Below are 17,449 nucleotides of genomic sequence, written 5' to 3' on the forward strand. Positions count from 1 at the left end.
TTGTATCAGTGCTGAATAACACAGAAGAAAAAAAGTATAATATTATAACCCAAAGGACTTGCAAGTTAGTGCAAAAGCAGTGAGTCGGGTGCCAATTTAAATGTTTTAAGGTATCTAAAACCTCAACACAGAACTGGAAACAGGGCATGAGCCTATGAAACACCCAAATCATTCTGAATCACCAGCTGAGGACAAGTCCAGCTCAAAGCTTTGGACATTGAAAATTACATTAGACACATATTGCTGCATCAGCAGCTGAGGACCAGCCCAGCCCTATGACATTGAAAACGGCATTAGACACATATTGCTGGATCACTGCCAATGTAAAAGAAACAGCTGTGTGTGTCCTATATAGTATCTCTGTATTGAAGTACTAAAATATAAAGAGGATCAATGAGGGCTTCCCCCGATTAGGCATGGTGTTACTCAGGCTATATTAAGAGTCAGTGAGGAACAATTTAACCAATCTGCTTCCATTTTAATATTGCATCCTTGGTTAGTGTAGAAAATTTAAGACTCCCAAAACAAGGCTCCTTTGGAAGGGAGTGGAATAAAGAACACCACCACCCAGACCCTACAGTGATACGGTAACAATAACATTTTATTTCCAAGAATTGCGGGTTGCAAAATGTCTTTTATCTAAGAGTGGATGGAAAGTGTATTTATGTCTATTCTCTACTCATTTAAACTACAGACATTTCTCAGCCTTGCCTACTCTAAAGGTTGTTTTGACCTATGTCTCTTTTCCTTTTCCTCAGGTGTGTGATATTTCATCCACTGGTCAGGCCAGATAATTAATGGGTATTTTTTACTGCAATTTCAGAAAGCAACTTTAAAAGGAAGTCCCAAAGTATGCAAGATCTGAATGCAGTCCAGAGACAGACCTTCTCAGACCTTGCAAAATTAGCAGAGTTTGCCACAGGTCATCATACAGAAAGAATAATTATTGAATGTATTTTGTCTTTTAAAACTATTCAGAATTTCTTTTCATGTTTGCTGTGAATTTAACATCAAAATTTCTCTCACACATATTACAGAAGTTCACAGAAACTAGGCAGTTTATATACACACAAAGATATTAGACAAACAGACTTATAAAATTAGGAACCCTTGATAAACAAGTTATAAACAGAAATAATAGTTCAATTTGCAAGTATTAGTTTGACTGTATTGATCTAGCCAATTTTTATTTTATTTAGTGCAGTTAAGACCCACTAATAAGTCTGAGTGAGCCATTCCAGATCTGAAACATGCCCAAGCTAACATTTCTGAGTGATAATAACCTTCTTTAAAATAAATTTTATTTAAATTGAGTTTTTTAAAGACAATCCTCATCTCTAGGTCTGCCTGTCATATGCTGGGCACTTTAAAAGGCATATTTGCATCTGAAACCGATTTTCAGATTTTAATGCACTTGTTCATGATTTACGCAAACTACATTTAAACTATTTTATAGGAAGAATATAAAAATCCCCAGACTCCCAGCATACATTACAACTACACCCATGCATATCCCAAATGACACTGGAGTGAACCACAGCTCACCTTGCCTTCATTTCCACCAAAAGCAATGGCGGTTTTGGTGTTACACGGGCTACACACTAGTTTCAGGTCTCTCCTACTCAACACCAGCGGATGGAAGGGACCGTCACCATCTACTAAAGGAACCAGCTGACCAAGGAACACCCAGTGGGCTCACCAGTCAGTGCCCGTAAGGAGCTGAGGAAGGCCACCCTCACACTGAGGGAGGACAGCTGCTGCAGCTTATCATGAGACTCCCAAGCAGATGCAGACGAGCACACCATACTACCAGTCAACTAATATGGGACTACACTAAGTGTACTTATCATCTATTACAAATACGCAAAGCTTATTCTTGATTGCCTTGTTTCTTTGTGTTGCTGGGTCAAGGCCTTCTTTCTTCTGTTTTCTTCTCCATTCTCCTGTCTTCGATCTTTATCCTTAATAGGCTGCTAGTTATCACGCAAATCCAATTTCATTTGTCCAGTCAGGGGTCTTGCCATGCCTGCCTCAGTATTGATCCTTATTTCTCCTGTCTTATGGTTTTGACATCTGTCACCTCACCTGCTCTTTCTTCCTACCTTTTTGTGATCTTTGAAAGAGCTTACTTTGGTCTATATTAACACTGTGTTAGACTGAATACAAATCACACTGAATTATTCCAGGGCCAGACTTTTCTCTGGCGTCTTTCCAACAGGTTATTTTGGGATCTGCACAAAGGCAAACCAGAAGCCACAGTGGGAAACAGTCTGTCTCCCAATGTGGAGAACAGTGAGAATGAGATTGTAGGAGTTATAAGAGAGTTGTCTGCATGACATTTAGACATTCTCTCTAAGAAACAAGTGATTGGATTGCTGGGCAGGAAGGTGGCCCATGAAAAAGCTTTTTGTTGTGAAGTGGTCAGTGAAACTAAAAGGAGGTAAAATAATGAAAAAAAGTATATATTCTAACAATTTCCCACCTAGATTGTGAGACTACTTCAGTTTCACAAATGTAGGCATCTACAGTATAGGGGCCCTTATACAAGGTATGTGTCTAAGCTCCCATTATAGTCAGCCAACACAGCCAACAAAGCTTAAGGAGTAATTTCATATGAATGCAGAAACCAGAGCATCCATTCAGTTGCTTTAATTTGATTGTCTACCATCATTTGAGAAGTCCTAGGGTATTTTTTTGTCTTTAGTTGCTGGTTCAGAAAGGTGCAGCTCTCTTGCAAGTCCTGTGTCAAATATAAGAGCCCTATATGGCTATTTGGCTACCCTAGTATGTCTCAAAAGGAACTCCATGCCCATGTTTAGGCATCTGAATCTATCTGTATGTCTAAATATATAGTTTAAATGTAATGTAGTTAAATTATAAAAGCACAAGACAGGAGTCTGCAACTGTCATTACTTGAGTAAAATTGGTACAGAGATTCACTAGTCCGACCAGGGATCCTTTTGGTTAGCTAAGATTAGCTACATTCAAAAGGGGTTTATCATCTAGATTACTTAGTTGAGTACACAGAAGTAAAAAAAATATTCCAACAGACTGACATACTTGATAAAGCGCAATGGTCCATAGTCAACCTGATTACGTACATGCCTAGCATACGCTTAAGCATTTTACTGTTTGAAGAACAAACAGAACCTTGCAAGAGTACTAATTGCTTTCAGGTAAGTTGCCTCCCATCTAAGAGTGAGAATCAGTGTGTTGCTGGCACAGCTGTGATAGTCTGTTTATACCAGAACAACCATACATTTAGAAACAGAAAAAGACTGGTTAGATTAAGAGATATTTGGAAGAAAATAATATAATTAGCAAATTTCTGTTAGAAGTTTATTTTATTTTTTTTTAAATTTTATGAGAATTTTAGAATAGGCGTTGCCCGTCATGAAAAGGGGACATCTGTTTTAAAATTCACATAATATATTTCACTAAATGCATTATAAACAATAGAATAGGCCAAGCTTTTTCATCTTTAAAAAACATTTTAGATGTCTATAGCCAACTATAGGCTGCTTCTGCAAAGGCAGCTACAGCCAGTTAACAGATGATAAACTGCCTCTCACTGACAAATTTGCTGAGACATATCATCTTTCTTTATCATTAATTCCTTCAATTTGAATAGGATTCTAGATGTAGCTAAGGGTTAAAGCTAATCTCTGAGTCATAAATGAAGTGTATTATGAGATTCTGTGCATTTTTTGTTTCTGTTTTGGTTTATGTCTCTCTCCTTTGCCACAGTTCAAGTTTGACCATAGGGCTTTATAAGGTTTCTCTTTTTTTTCCTTTTTTTTTTTTCCTTTAACTTCCTTCATTTCTAAATAATGTAAAGATGCTGGCATGTACCATCTTTGACAAGTCAGAACGATTATTTCTAGAGTACTGTCAGGTTAGATAAGCTTTCCATCCTGTGTTAAAGCCTGAGTTGGAGTGTTTAATTCTAATTCAACCTTCCAGAGTTTGACAGCATGACACTAGGAATCTACTGATACATGGAGGAAGTACATCTGGAAATTGAATGATTCATTGAACTTTCGGAATACGCCTTCCTCTGTAAGTTTCAAAGTTTATTAACATAATTCATGTTAAATGATAGTATAAGGTTTCATAGCATTAAAACTTTTCCAGGTACATGATATATATATATATATATTTATATTTATATACATATACATGTATGTACGTGTGTACGTGTATACATATATGTTTATATGTGTGTAAGCAGGGACACAGCATTGTGTAAGCATTAAAGTTATGTGCATTCCCTATAGTAAAAGTATTATTTCAAACAGGTTGCAGAAGGTGTTTTTATCATGTTTGTTTTGTTTTGTTTCTTCTTTTTTTTTTTTTAACTTATTATTATTTCATTAGTGGTTTTCTGTTTCTGTTGATACTGGAGTTTTATTTTCTACACTTTTTTAGCTTTCTTTTAGTATGTTTGTCAGCTGTTGAAGGTCAGTTTTATTATGGCATAGACATGGAAATGCAAGTGGCATATCCCTGTACCTAGAAAGACAATTTGACCACAAACTTATGGAAATCCATGGCAAAATTAGTGACTTACTTAACTCCACAGTTATGAATGACTGAAAAGAGGTGACTGTGTCACAATAATTTTTTTAATACTTTGCCCCATTCTGTGATCCAAATAATAAATGAATTGTCAAAAAAAAAAAAAAATTAAGGCAACAGAGGAAAAATTAGTGAGATTTTGAAAACTGATTTGGAGCAAAAGACTGAATGTGATCAATTTATTTAAGCCTTAAAAGACTGGCTGATTACACTGCATTACTACCTAACATGAAAAAAAAAATTCTAAGATACACATTTTTCAGTGTTATAAGGAAATGTTTCTAAGATCCTCGAGTAAGAAGTAAACCTAGATAAATTTAGAATAGAACTAAATGTTAATTGTTTAATAGGTATGTTTTTTAATCATCAGAAAAATGTACCCTTGGATGTGCAGGATTCTCTCTCACTTGAAGTCTTTAACCCAAGAAAGCCAGTTTTTCACTGAAAATTCTGTGTCTCATTGCAAAGCTCTGAATTTGTCAGAGGAATTTTCAGGTGAAATTCTAACGGACTTGGTTGTACAAGAGGTCAGAATAGATTAAGACAATGATCCCTGCTGGTCATAAAATCTCTAAATAAGTACAAACTTCTACAATCTAACAATTCTTGATTTGTGGCCTTTTTTTGGCTTTTTTTTCTTTTTTTTTTTTCTGATTCTCTCCTTGGGAAAGGAACGTGGCATTAACTTTCTACTTTGCAGACACCTCAACAAGTACTCTGTGGCATGTCATAGCCAGGGAGTGAATCATATGAAAAGAAAACTTATGAGAAAAGAAAGTGGAAACAAAAAGCAAACCAGCTAGATCTTTCCAGATTTCTTAGTGCAGTGACAGGTGAAACAGGTAATTTTCTTTGATTTGTGCTTGATTGTAGATTTCTGTGAAACAAGACAACAAACTAAAATGTATTTAGAATAAAAAAAAAAATTTCCACTTAATTTCACCTATCTCTCTTGCTACAAAATAGATTGGGATGTTTTTTGTAGCTTGGTACAACAATGAATGTATAGGAAAACCTTGAAAGAACAAAATTTAACAGCATTGCCTATGCCTATTGCAATTCATTATGTTTAAACCATTAAAAAATAAATCCTCCCTTCCTTCTTCCATATCCACGCATCTATAGTATCTGTCTCAACCTTTACAAATACCTAATTCCTTGATGGGCAGTTAGATATTCATTGGCAAAATTCCATCTAGTGGTGTGCAATGGAGAATTCTGTAGGGCTCTGATTTGTAACTTTAATCAATTGCTGTGTCAGACAGATGTTTCAATTAATGTGATTACATTTATATAGGTAGAGGTGCCCTGTCTAGGAATATAGGAGAAAATTTCTCACATTGAATGAGATGGAAAATTCCAGAAGGTATGTTTTACATCTCAGAGTAAAGTAAATTTCTTGCAGCCTATAATTTCTTGCAGTTAAGGACTGCTTATGAATGTTGCTGATAAAATGCAAGGCTAGACCTAGCAGTTATTTTGCAAGTGCAACATCTCTGCTGGCGAATATCCAGATATGAGAGCAGAGAATCACATGTGCATTTAAAATATTTTAAATATTTTCTTCCTATGTCATCCAATTTGTCCTGATCTTTTCAATTTTCAGCCTGGTATATGTTGTGTTATTGTATTTTACATACTACAAACCTTCTACTAAACTGGAGGACAAAACTTGTGTGTCATTTTAAAGAAGTCCACATATTTTCTTGTTCCCCTGTCATAGAATATTAATGGTGGTTATTTAAAGATATTTAAAAGAAATTCAGCATGACTGATATTGCAAACTACAGCATTTATTACATGGAAATTGTCCTAGTAATTAGATAGATCTTTTTCATTAAAATTGCTATCTATTATTTATGCTACTGACTAATAAATAGAGCTAATGAGTATGTCTTCTAGTAAATATCAATGGCTTTATCTAATAAAGAATGTGAGGATTCTGAAATTTGGTTTCTGAGGTATCTAACTTTATTCTGGAGTGGGAGGATTTAGGTGCCTAAACACCTATGCAGATTACCAGGACAGCCAGGTACCTCAAAATGGTTCTGGAAAACAACATTCAGGAAAGAAAGAGAGGCAGAGGTGTATCTCTTCCTAAACTGTTGCTAACAGGACTGCCACTTGGAATTGACAATCTGGAATTGTTTGGGTGAAAGTAGACCGAAAGACAATTCTCTCTCTCTCTCTGAGAGAGAATATAACCTGTATTAAATTCTGCTCCCTGGGAAAATGTCCTAACTCGTGACTGTAACAAGCACTGAAATAATCTCCTTTTGGTTCAATCTGGCTGTGTAATTTGTAGGTTCTGAATGATATTAGGCTTCAATCTATTCAGACTCCTAAGTCTGAGATGTATACAGAGCTGCAGCTTTAATAGTGAGGTGAGCATCAGTGATAAAAGGAAAGTACTAATATAGGTTAAGTGACTTCGAGTTGAGGGGACAGATGCTCAGGAACTAACAAGTTTAACCTGTGCTGTCTAAATTCTGCTGGATTCCTGCTCCAAAGATTGTGGTTACTTGTTGCCTCTAATGTATATTATGTTTTCAGCTGTTATGGATATCATTGTCAGTTTGTTTCTGGGAATTGGAGATTAGTTTTGGAGAAAACAAACTATTACTTTTCAATATAAATAATAAATAAAGACAATAAAAATATATTTTAAAGTACCGAATATATTAGAAACTAATTGCATCTCTTTAGGATATCACTAACCACAGTTAATTACCACTGCAGAATGTAGATTGCCATTTTGCTGTCTGAATAATGAAAGTTTAGACTCCTTCTTGAATTCCCTTTGTTCTCTGTTACCATGATTTGTTATTTATAATATTTTAAGATAACATACTTTTTTTCATGATGTTTAAATGCTTAAGGGGAAAACCCTTAGACCTCAATATTGTAATTTTGAGACTGTGGTTTCTAAATGAGAGTTTTTCAGTTTGACCCTTTTAGGCATTTCTTGTTCATTATCTCTTCTGTGACCTTCAAACATTCCGGAAGGAGATATTGAGATGATACCATTTCTACTTTTAGCATGTCTGTTTTATGTACATTGCTCATTTCTCTAAACGGAGGTAAGGAGGCCAAGAAGGAATTGGTGTCAGTAGAGTATTTGTTGCTCTTATCAGATATACTCCCCCCCTGCCCCCGCAATAACTGTTTCTAAAGGACTATTTTGCTAATTTCTCCCTGTCTCTCATATCCTACATCTGGGTATGATTTCATGAGGATCTTGTCAGAGAAGGAGATTAGGAAGGATGGACAAACTGAAATGATTGGCAACAATGACCTTTCAGCAGTGATTGCCACACAGAGCTGGATTGACAAGACTGGGCTGCAGGAAGTTCTGCAGGTTATTTCAGCTCACGGTCACCGATGGCTATTGCATTAGCTGTGAACACTAATTAGGTTAAGCAAATACTAGAAAGAGTCCAAGAAAAACGTGACTAGAATGATTGTGGACAACTTCCCACAAAAAAGCCAGATGAAAAACTTTTAAAGCAAACAAATGCTAATCCTTAGCTAGGAAACCAGAGATTGGACAACAGAAGAAAAATGATTCTGGAAATATAATGATATTTTCCCCTTTCTTTTTGTCAACTAAAGGCATGAGCATGAATACATACACATTGTACCATGTCAGTATAGCATACATTCTCTACCATTGACCTTAGATAAGATGCCTATCTAGCTGATATTTACTAAATTCACTCACATCAAAGATCTAAGATAGTCTTGATATGTTGAAAAAAACCCATTGAACTCATTGTGACATTTGAACTGCAAGACCTATGTTCCTTCATGGCCCACACTGGCCAAGAGTCTGAGAGTATCAACTATCTTATCCACGGGAATATAAATACCCTTTTTCAGACAAATATCTATACATGTAACAAAGATCAGTAGATTACCCTGCTGCTGTTACCTTTGTAATTTATTAAACAAAACTGGCATGAACTATGTATTCAAGGTCAGAAACACAAACATTCTGATAAGTGATGACTTTAACTGGTCTGGTCACAGAGTAAAATTTATGCCTTAAAAAATTAAACTTTTGATACTGGATATTTATGTATTGCCTCCAGTACCACAAATATCAGTAAGCAAGCTTTGACAATGCAGGTATGAATTGCTAATTCCAACATTTCTTATATATGATTTGACCTCAGATATTGAGGAAATAAGAGTAATTAATTCCTCAACTCTAGAGTTTTGAAAGTTAGGAAATACAATGACTGGTGGCAGTAACACCTCTTCTAGAGCTAAGTGTTGTCTTGTTCCCAGAAAGACAGCCCAGATAAACAATTGCTGCATCTCCATTCTCTTCAATAATGAAGGAAGAATCCATTGTGTTTCTTGACTGAAGGTTCTTAAAAACCTTCAATTATTTATGGAATTTGGGATGAGTCAGAAGGGTATCAATTTTGTTATTTAAAAACTTAAATGATTAAAGATTCATTGTATCCCTGATCAGGCAGAAGCAGCAATGCTGAAAGTCTGAAGATCTATTCTGTTAGATAGTAGACAACTCCTACAAGATGTTTGAGAAATATCTTTATCTTTCAAATTTGAAAAGCTGCCATCTGGAGCTGTATTCCCACTTTTTGCTGAGTAGCACTCTCTTGGCTGAGAAGCAAAGTCATATGTTCTTTTGGGGATAGCTTATTTATGTACTCTTGAGCTTTCCTTCACCAAGTAATTTTCAGTGCTAGTCAATCTTCCAAGAACGGGGATTTGCGGAGGCAAGTCTCCACAGAGATTGGAGGGCTTTTCATGTGGAATGGTCTGGGTATATCACCTCTGCATAGCCAGTTAATCCACCATCTTTTCTTTTTCAGAGTTTTTGGTTGGTATTTCATATATACTGATAGGAAAAATAAACTGAATGAGTCTGGAGCCATAGTCCCTTGTGGAAACAGATATAATACAGTGAGATTTGAGATAGACTGCACATGCAGCACAAGCAGTCACTGCTTTCTAGTTGTCTGCGCGTGTGACATTGCTGAAATACATGCTTTCAAAAAAAAAATAGTTTTGCAGAGGCAACATACTGGCAAAACATTTATTTTCAGGCCGGTGGATAAAGTAGTATATGAATAGCAAATCTTAAAAGCACAAATTGGCAGCTCTAATTAGCATTCACTATTAGAGTGCAGTCCAGATAAAGCACTAAAATATTTTTAATCTCAAAAGGCTTTGGGGGTTTACAGGGCTTATGTGTTATTCATCTTATTTTCCTTAAATCAGGATATACTCCTTTTTGTGACATAAAATTAAGTCCGTAAATAAGAAAATCACTGCTGTTGTCCTGGCCTTAGAAAAGTTGCATACATCTGGCAATATGGGGTAGCAGATATTTTGGAAGCAAAAAGGAATGTTTACTCTGTGTGTGCCAGAAAAGATGTTTAGCCCACAGCTATTTCATGGCACTATTAGGGTCCAAGATCTGAAAGCAATGGAATAGATCTTGCTTGCTTGTTGACTTTTGTTGTTATTTTTGCATGGAAAATATCAGCTGAAAGAAAGTCTAAAAAGTCCTTCTATTTGAACATTAATAGCATTTCAAGAATAACACTAAGCATAATTATTTACTATACATTACTGCAGATAAATGCCTTTAAACTTACTTTCCACCACCACTCCTTTTTCACTTGGCCTCTTTTTCTCTAAGTAGCAGTGATGCAGTGGAATCCAGCAGAGCACAAGCTCAATTGATATCTATCTCAATTGATTAACTGTCTAGAAGATTTGATTTTCAGAATAGATACCCAAGAGAGCTCCAATTCATTAGTGGTTGTCCACATGTGATTAGAAACTGTGGGAGGGCTAACCCCCTCTTTTAATTGATCCAATTTCATATTCCTTGTGGTCATTAAGTGTGTTAATGGTAACTTAGCACCTGCATTAAGAAACCAACTTAACAACATCCTATAAATGACTTTAAGTCAGCAGGTGCCAAATTTACAGGAAAAAAATGACATGATTGCTGCTGTAATGTTACTGCAGGAGGGATATGAAGTAATAAAATGTTGCAATTGTTTAATCCATCACAATCAAGCAGTCATCATTAGATGATAACATGATTGTTTTATTATTACTATCCTTTGTTACTGATTGCCCCTTCTTCACTCAAGGGTATCATTCCTGTTTTATGTCATTTATACTACTTTGTAAAGAAGTAAGACTTCCCACTTTCTTCACTATAATGAGATTGCAGATAGCAGGCTGTTTTAGTTATAGGTTGTGCCAGAAAGGCTCACAGATTTTTTATTCTTGTGCTGTATTTATACAGCTTGAGAAATCTTTCTGTAAATCATACACTCTAATAACATGATATTTCTAATGTTTTCTGATTCCAGCAGGATAGCCAGTACTTTAAAAATAAATTCTGAATGCTATGCACCACAGATTTTTGGAGGAATTACACTGATTTTTTCATTTTTATGTTATTTTTAATGAGGGACGTAAGAGTTAAAGTTTTAGTTTAGAAAGATTGTCTAAAATTTTCTCCTTTCTTCCCCCAAAATACATGTGCAAGATGACTGCTACCTAAATTTCAGGGCATGGCTAAGTTCCACAAATACAAATTCTTAGAATTGTACCTCTTCACATGCCAAAACCTGCCCCATTCTGAGCAGCCATATGCCTAAACCCTGTTGGTTTCCAGAAATTAACTGCAGAAATGTCTATGCTCCCTAAAGGGTTCAATCTGTGAAACATTTTGAGAATGGTGCATTTAGCATGCACCTATTGGATTAGGTTGTCATACAAAATGGAGTTACTCTAGGCTTTGTTACTGCACAACAGAGTAATTGGCAATAATTTCCCATAATATCTGAGGAATCACAGAGAGTTTTGAGAGGGAAGGGGAAACAGGTCTGTTTTAAGCTATTACACTGGGTACCCCATACAGTTAAAAGACAGAAGGGAATACCAGGATGAGAACTATTCCTTGGAATTGGTTAGCATTTAAAAGAATTTAAGAAGGAGAATGTGAAGGATATAGGTAAGGGGAAGGAAAGAATAGAGAAGGTAAGAAGGAAAGACAAGGGTTTAGGGTGGATGGCTGGCAGGGTAACAGAAAGACATCATCCTCTCAGAAAAATGGATGAAGTTTCTAAAGTTTCTAATGTAATGGAAAATCAGCCTCATTGGCTTCTGGGCATAGCTGTAATATACAAATAAAGTAAGTCTAAACTTTAAACCAAATGCTCTTCAGAAAAGAAAAAGTGGTGATTTGAAACAAAGATGTACAAATATGGAAAGATATTTCTCCTTTCCATTAAAAAGTTATGAAAATTTAAGAAATTGCACACTGCACATACGTTGTGCTACCGACAGAAGAACTGCTAGACCCTAGATATATCCTAGATGGTTCCTTGAAACACTGGAACATACAGGGTCCCAGAGGAACCATCATAATGTACTGAGGGGTATTATGGTAGCAGGAGGACAAGCATATCTGAGAAGATAATTGGGATGTCTGATTGCTATCAGTTACTATTTCCTAGATGATTATAGAGCTCTACTGACAGAGCACACCTCTTTCCTCCTTTCCTGGAAAGCAGCAAGCACTTCTTTTGGTTGTAAAGGCATGTCGTTTTCTATTACCCTGCAGGAATGGTGGGGAAGAGGTTTGTTCCTACAGCTGGACTCTGTGCTTAGCTGAGAAGTGCCAGCTGAGACACAGTGGTAACTGCCACTTCGTGAGAGAGACCAAGGCTGCCTCCCTCAGCCAGGGGGAAGTGAGCTCTTTGGGTGTTGAGCTCTAGTCAGAAGCTCCTTGTTCTTTTACTTTACAGGAATGGTGTTTCCTGTGACACATCCTTTGCTTATAAATTTCTCAGGAGTCAGAACTCTTTGGGTGATTGGCTTTAAAAAGAATAATTAATAGAATTCGAGGCTCATATAAATATTTACATATATGTTTATATGTATATGCTTATATAATGATATTAAATTTGTTTAGTTAGTTCAGCTGAACTAACAGATTTTCATGACTGACATAATGGTGCGTAATCAGCAAGTTGCTGTGTCAAAGCCCAGAGTTCACATTTAATATACAAGGGAAACGTAGCACTCTTCACGCTTATGCTCAATGCCATGCTAGTTTTCTCTTGGGAACTGACAATACGAATACAGTTGGTTCAAGAAGGTGTAAAATACGATTCTATTAATATTACCTCACACAGTAAGTTTATATAATCCTTATATTCCCATCTGTGTCACATCTTGATGCAGAACATAAACGTTGCAAGACATTCTTCAATTATGTAGTGAAAGGAAAAAGTGTTGGAGCCATCTGTAAAATCCCACTGTAAAGAAATTCTAAATAACAGCCATAACTCTAGAGTAAAGGACAAGCAGCAATCTGAGGAAAAGAATAAGATCATGAACTTTGGTAATAGTGATTGGACCAGAAGGCGAGTGTTTGGCTTCAGTCTAGTAATGGGAGAGGAAAGGGAATGATACAGTTATAGGCTTAAAAGCTTTCATAAGAATCTAAGAGAATGGCTTAGCAAAACTCCCCAAAATGTCTTTTTTTTTGCTTCTTGGCCTCTTTTTCTGATTTTCTGATCTTCTTTGTGCAAACCCACACAGGCTAAAGTGGTAGAAATAATTAATAATTATCCTACCCTAGCCTTTAGGAAAACTTGAATCTGTTGAAACTTTTCATTAGTATTTCCCTGCTTGTCTCTTTATTTCTTGATGAATTTCCCATGGGGAAAAAATCATTATGAACTGACTAATGAATACCTGGGTCATAAATATAAATTATGAAGATTCTGTAGACAACTATTAGGTACAAAGTGAATCATTTAATTCTTCATTAACTCCTTAGAGTGAATATTCTATTATCTTGCCAAGTGTTGGCTTTATTAGTAAATTTAATTTAATGCTTATACTTCTAATAGAATATCAAAACATATAAAAACAGCTACATAAATAAAAGCTTGTGTAAACATTTTTCACAGAATTCCAGCCAAATTCTCAGTTAGTGTAAAATGACTTTCCTTTAATGAAGTTAGTGATGAAATGCCTGTTTATAGCAGTTAAGGGCTTGGCTTTTGATATCGTAGAAGCTATATCTGTTTTGGGATCCTACCTGACATTGCATTTGCAAATTGCTACAAGCATGGTGCATTGATATCCTGCTGTGAACAACTCAGACTGGAGTTTTTTTTATTTCAGTGCAAAGTAAGAAATTTAGTCTATGCTGAGAGAACTCAGAAATGTACAACTATATTTAGAGCTATACAATGGATGAATAACTGGGAATGTATAATATCTTCAGCTGATGTAGAAAAACACATTCTGCTGACTTGTTCTCCCTTCAAACTGTTGTTTTATTCTAAGCAATGGAAAATTCTTGATGTATGAAAACTGATGGATGAAGATAACTTATCTTTAAACTGTACTGTATATATATGATAACTTTTAATAGGCTACCACTTAAGTATCTACGTGTTCAATATTTTATTAGAATATTTATGATGATGAGCAGTGAAGAAAGCAGCAAACTGTTTGTCTTTACCTGGTTGCAGGACTTTGAATTAGCTGAAATGCTCCATGGGAAAGAGAAGAGTGCTCTGGACCTCAAGGTAGGGCAAGCAGTGAATGGGAAATATGACATATGCATATGTGCATTTGTCAGCACGTAAGGAGACACCAAAATTTAGATGTTTTAAGCTTCTACTGTATCCTACTCCTATAATTGGGCAAAAATTTGCACCCAACAGAGCAGCTTGCTTGCTTGGGTTCTGGTCTCAGACAAGATTTTGAAATCAGGTGGTGTCCAGGTCCCCTGAAGAATTCAGTCTAACAGGCCTTTTAAGAACAAGCCTACCAGGAAGACTGAGTGTCCTGGTTTCAGCTGGGATAGAGTTAATTGTCTTCCTAGTAGCTGGTATAGTGTTATGGTTTGGGTTCAGTATGTGAAGAATGTTGATAACACTGATGTTTTCAGTTGTTGCTAAGTAGTGTTTAGACTAAATCAAGGATTTTTCAGCTTCTCATGCCCAGCCAGTGAGAAAGCTGGAGGGGCACAAGAAGTTGGGAGGGGACACAGCCAGGACAGCTGACCCCAACTGGCTAAAGGGGTATTCCAGACCATGTGATGTCACATCTAGTAGATAAACTGGGGGAGTGGGGGTGGGGGAATTGCCACTTCGGGACTAACTGGGTGTCAATCGGCGGGTGGTGAGCAACTGCATTGTGTATCACTTGTATATTCTAATCCTTTTATTATTACTATTGTCATTTTATTAGTGTTATCATTACCATTATTGGTTTCTTCTTTTCTGTTCTATTAAACTGTTCTTATCTCAACCCACGAGTTTTACCTTTTTTTTCCCGATTCTGTCCCCCATCCCACTGGGTGGGAGGGGAGTGAGTGAGCGGCTGCGTGGTGCTTAGTTGCTGCCTGGGGTTAAACAACGACACTGAGTGTATTGGGTCTGTGTGGCAAGGTTTTGATAGCTAGGGCACTACAGGGGTGGCTTCTGTGAGAAGCTGCTGGAAGCTTCCCCTGTGTGATGGAGCCAATGCCAGCCGGCTCCAAGATGGACCTGCCTCTGGCCAAGGCCGAGCCCATCAGCAACAGTGGTAGTGCCTCTCAGAGAACAGATTTAAGAAGGGGAAAAAAAAGTTGCTGCAGCTCAGAAACTGTAGCTGGAGAGAGAAGTGAAAACATGTAAGAGAAACAGCCCTGCAGACCCCCAGATCAGTGAAGAAGGAGGGGGAGGAGATGCTCCAGGCGCCGGAGCAGAGATTCCCCTGCAGCCCGTGGGGAAGGCCATGGTGAGGCAGGCTGTCCCCCTACAGCTCAGGGAGGCCCATGGGGGAGCAGATCTCCACCTGCAGCCCGGGGAGGACCCCACGCCAGAGCAGGGGGATGCCCAAAGGAGTCTGTGACCCGTGGGAAGCCCACACTGGAGCAGGCTCCTGGCAGGACCTGTGGCCCCGTGGGGGACCCATGCTGGAGCAGTCTGTGCCTGAAGGACTGCAGCCCTTGGAAAGGACCCACGTAGGAGAAGTTCAGGAAGGACTGTCTCCCATGGGAGGGACCCCACAGTGGAGCAGGGGAAGAGTGAGGAGTCCTCCCCCTGAGGAGGAAGGAGCGGCAGAGACAAGGTGTGATGAACTGACCCCAACCCCCACTCCCTGTTCCCCTATGCTGCTGGGGGAGAGGAGGGAGAGAATTTGGGAGCAAAGCTGGCCCCGGGAAGAAGGGAGGGGTGGGGGGAAGGTGTTTTAAGGTTTGGTTTTATTTCTTATTACCCTGCTCCGATTTGACTGGTAATAAATTAAATTAATTTTCCCCAAGTTGAGTCTGTTTTGCCCGTGACAGTAATTGGTGAGTGATCTCTCCCTGTCCTTATCTCAACCCACGAGCCCTTTGTTCTATTTTCTCTCCCCTGTCCAGCTGAGGCAGGGAGTGATAGAGCAGCTTTGGTGGGCACCTGGCATCCAGCCAGGGTCAACCCTCCGCACTGACCCCTCACAACATGTGGCTGTACCTTTTCCTTTCAGAGTGTTCCAAAAAGAGTTGCTCGCTTTTTATGTGCTTCCTGGTTTGAGTCCTCACACCAATTCTCAGAGCAAATACATCTATACTATTCTGCATAACAATATTTTGTCTTTGTACAAGTTAATTTGTTTCTTTGAAGTAATGTAGAGCAGAATCAGGTCTTTTATGCACACTTGAGGAATGAGACAGCGTTTTTTTCCTTTTGGAGAAGGTGATTATTGTTAATAACTAATCATAAATACATGATGTATTGTTATTACTATGTGCATATATGCTTTCATGATAACAATACTTTGGATGATTACATGATGTTGGGGGATTGTGTTTTTTAAGTTACATTCATGAATATGTGTCTTCTTCAGGAACATCATAATTAAATTTTGGATCTACAGATACGACTTTATATAACTGCCAGACATGTAATTTTTGTCTTAATTTGCCAAATGCTTAAGATTTAAGTAGTTTTCTCACACAGTACTCCTTTATGTGTATGTTAAAGGCTTATAGATTTCTTTTTCATAGTTTATTTTTCTTTTCTTCTGTCTCTTTAAACTCATAGGAAAGAAACTGGAGACGAGTGCTTTGTCTGAATTTTACTTGAGTTAAACTGCTTTATTAAAGACTTCATACTTTGGCAATGTTTGTAGCAATGATGAACTGTTTAAAAATTGCTTACATTCTTATAGAAGAAGCTCCACTGTGAGTAAATATTTAAGTGTTCGTTGGGACCTCAGTAGGATTCTGGGCCAACCCAGCAAAGCAGGGTCAGCTATGGGGCAGATCAAGTTCCTCAGGACTTTATACATTCAGGTCTTGAAAGCCCCCACAGTCTCTCTGGACAAACTATGCCATTGGCTGAATGCTTTCCTTATCATGAAAAAGTTTTTCCTTCTAGCAAATCTGATCCTTTCTTGGTTTAGCTTGTGCCCACTGCATTTCACATTGTACTTATATGATGTATTGGTGTGTGTATGTTTGGAGCTGTTTTCTTTTAATTAATTTCACACATTTCTCTTAGAGTACTGTCAAACAGACAATTGAATTAGCAGACCTGAAAGGTAGCACCAGTTCCCTGATCAGGGCACAAATCAGTAAGGGATTTCTTATGCTGGCTCTGTCAAAAACAAAGCTATAGTTTTCTAATAAATGCAGGTGCATATAGACATCTCCGAGTGCCTTTACACTGGTCATTCCTAATGGCTGCCTTTAGATATCATTTTACCTCTTTCATTCCCCCATCATTTTTCACCAAAATGCTAGAGACTTCTTTTTTTTTAAAAAACCTTTTTTTTTTTTTTAACCTATTTTTCTAAAGGGTTTTGCATTCTCAGGCTA

This window comes from Haliaeetus albicilla, chromosome 15, assembly GCF_947461875.1.
Source record: "Haliaeetus albicilla chromosome 15, bHalAlb1.1, whole genome shotgun sequence".
Taxonomy (NCBI): domain Eukaryota; kingdom Metazoa; phylum Chordata; class Aves; order Accipitriformes; family Accipitridae; genus Haliaeetus; species Haliaeetus albicilla.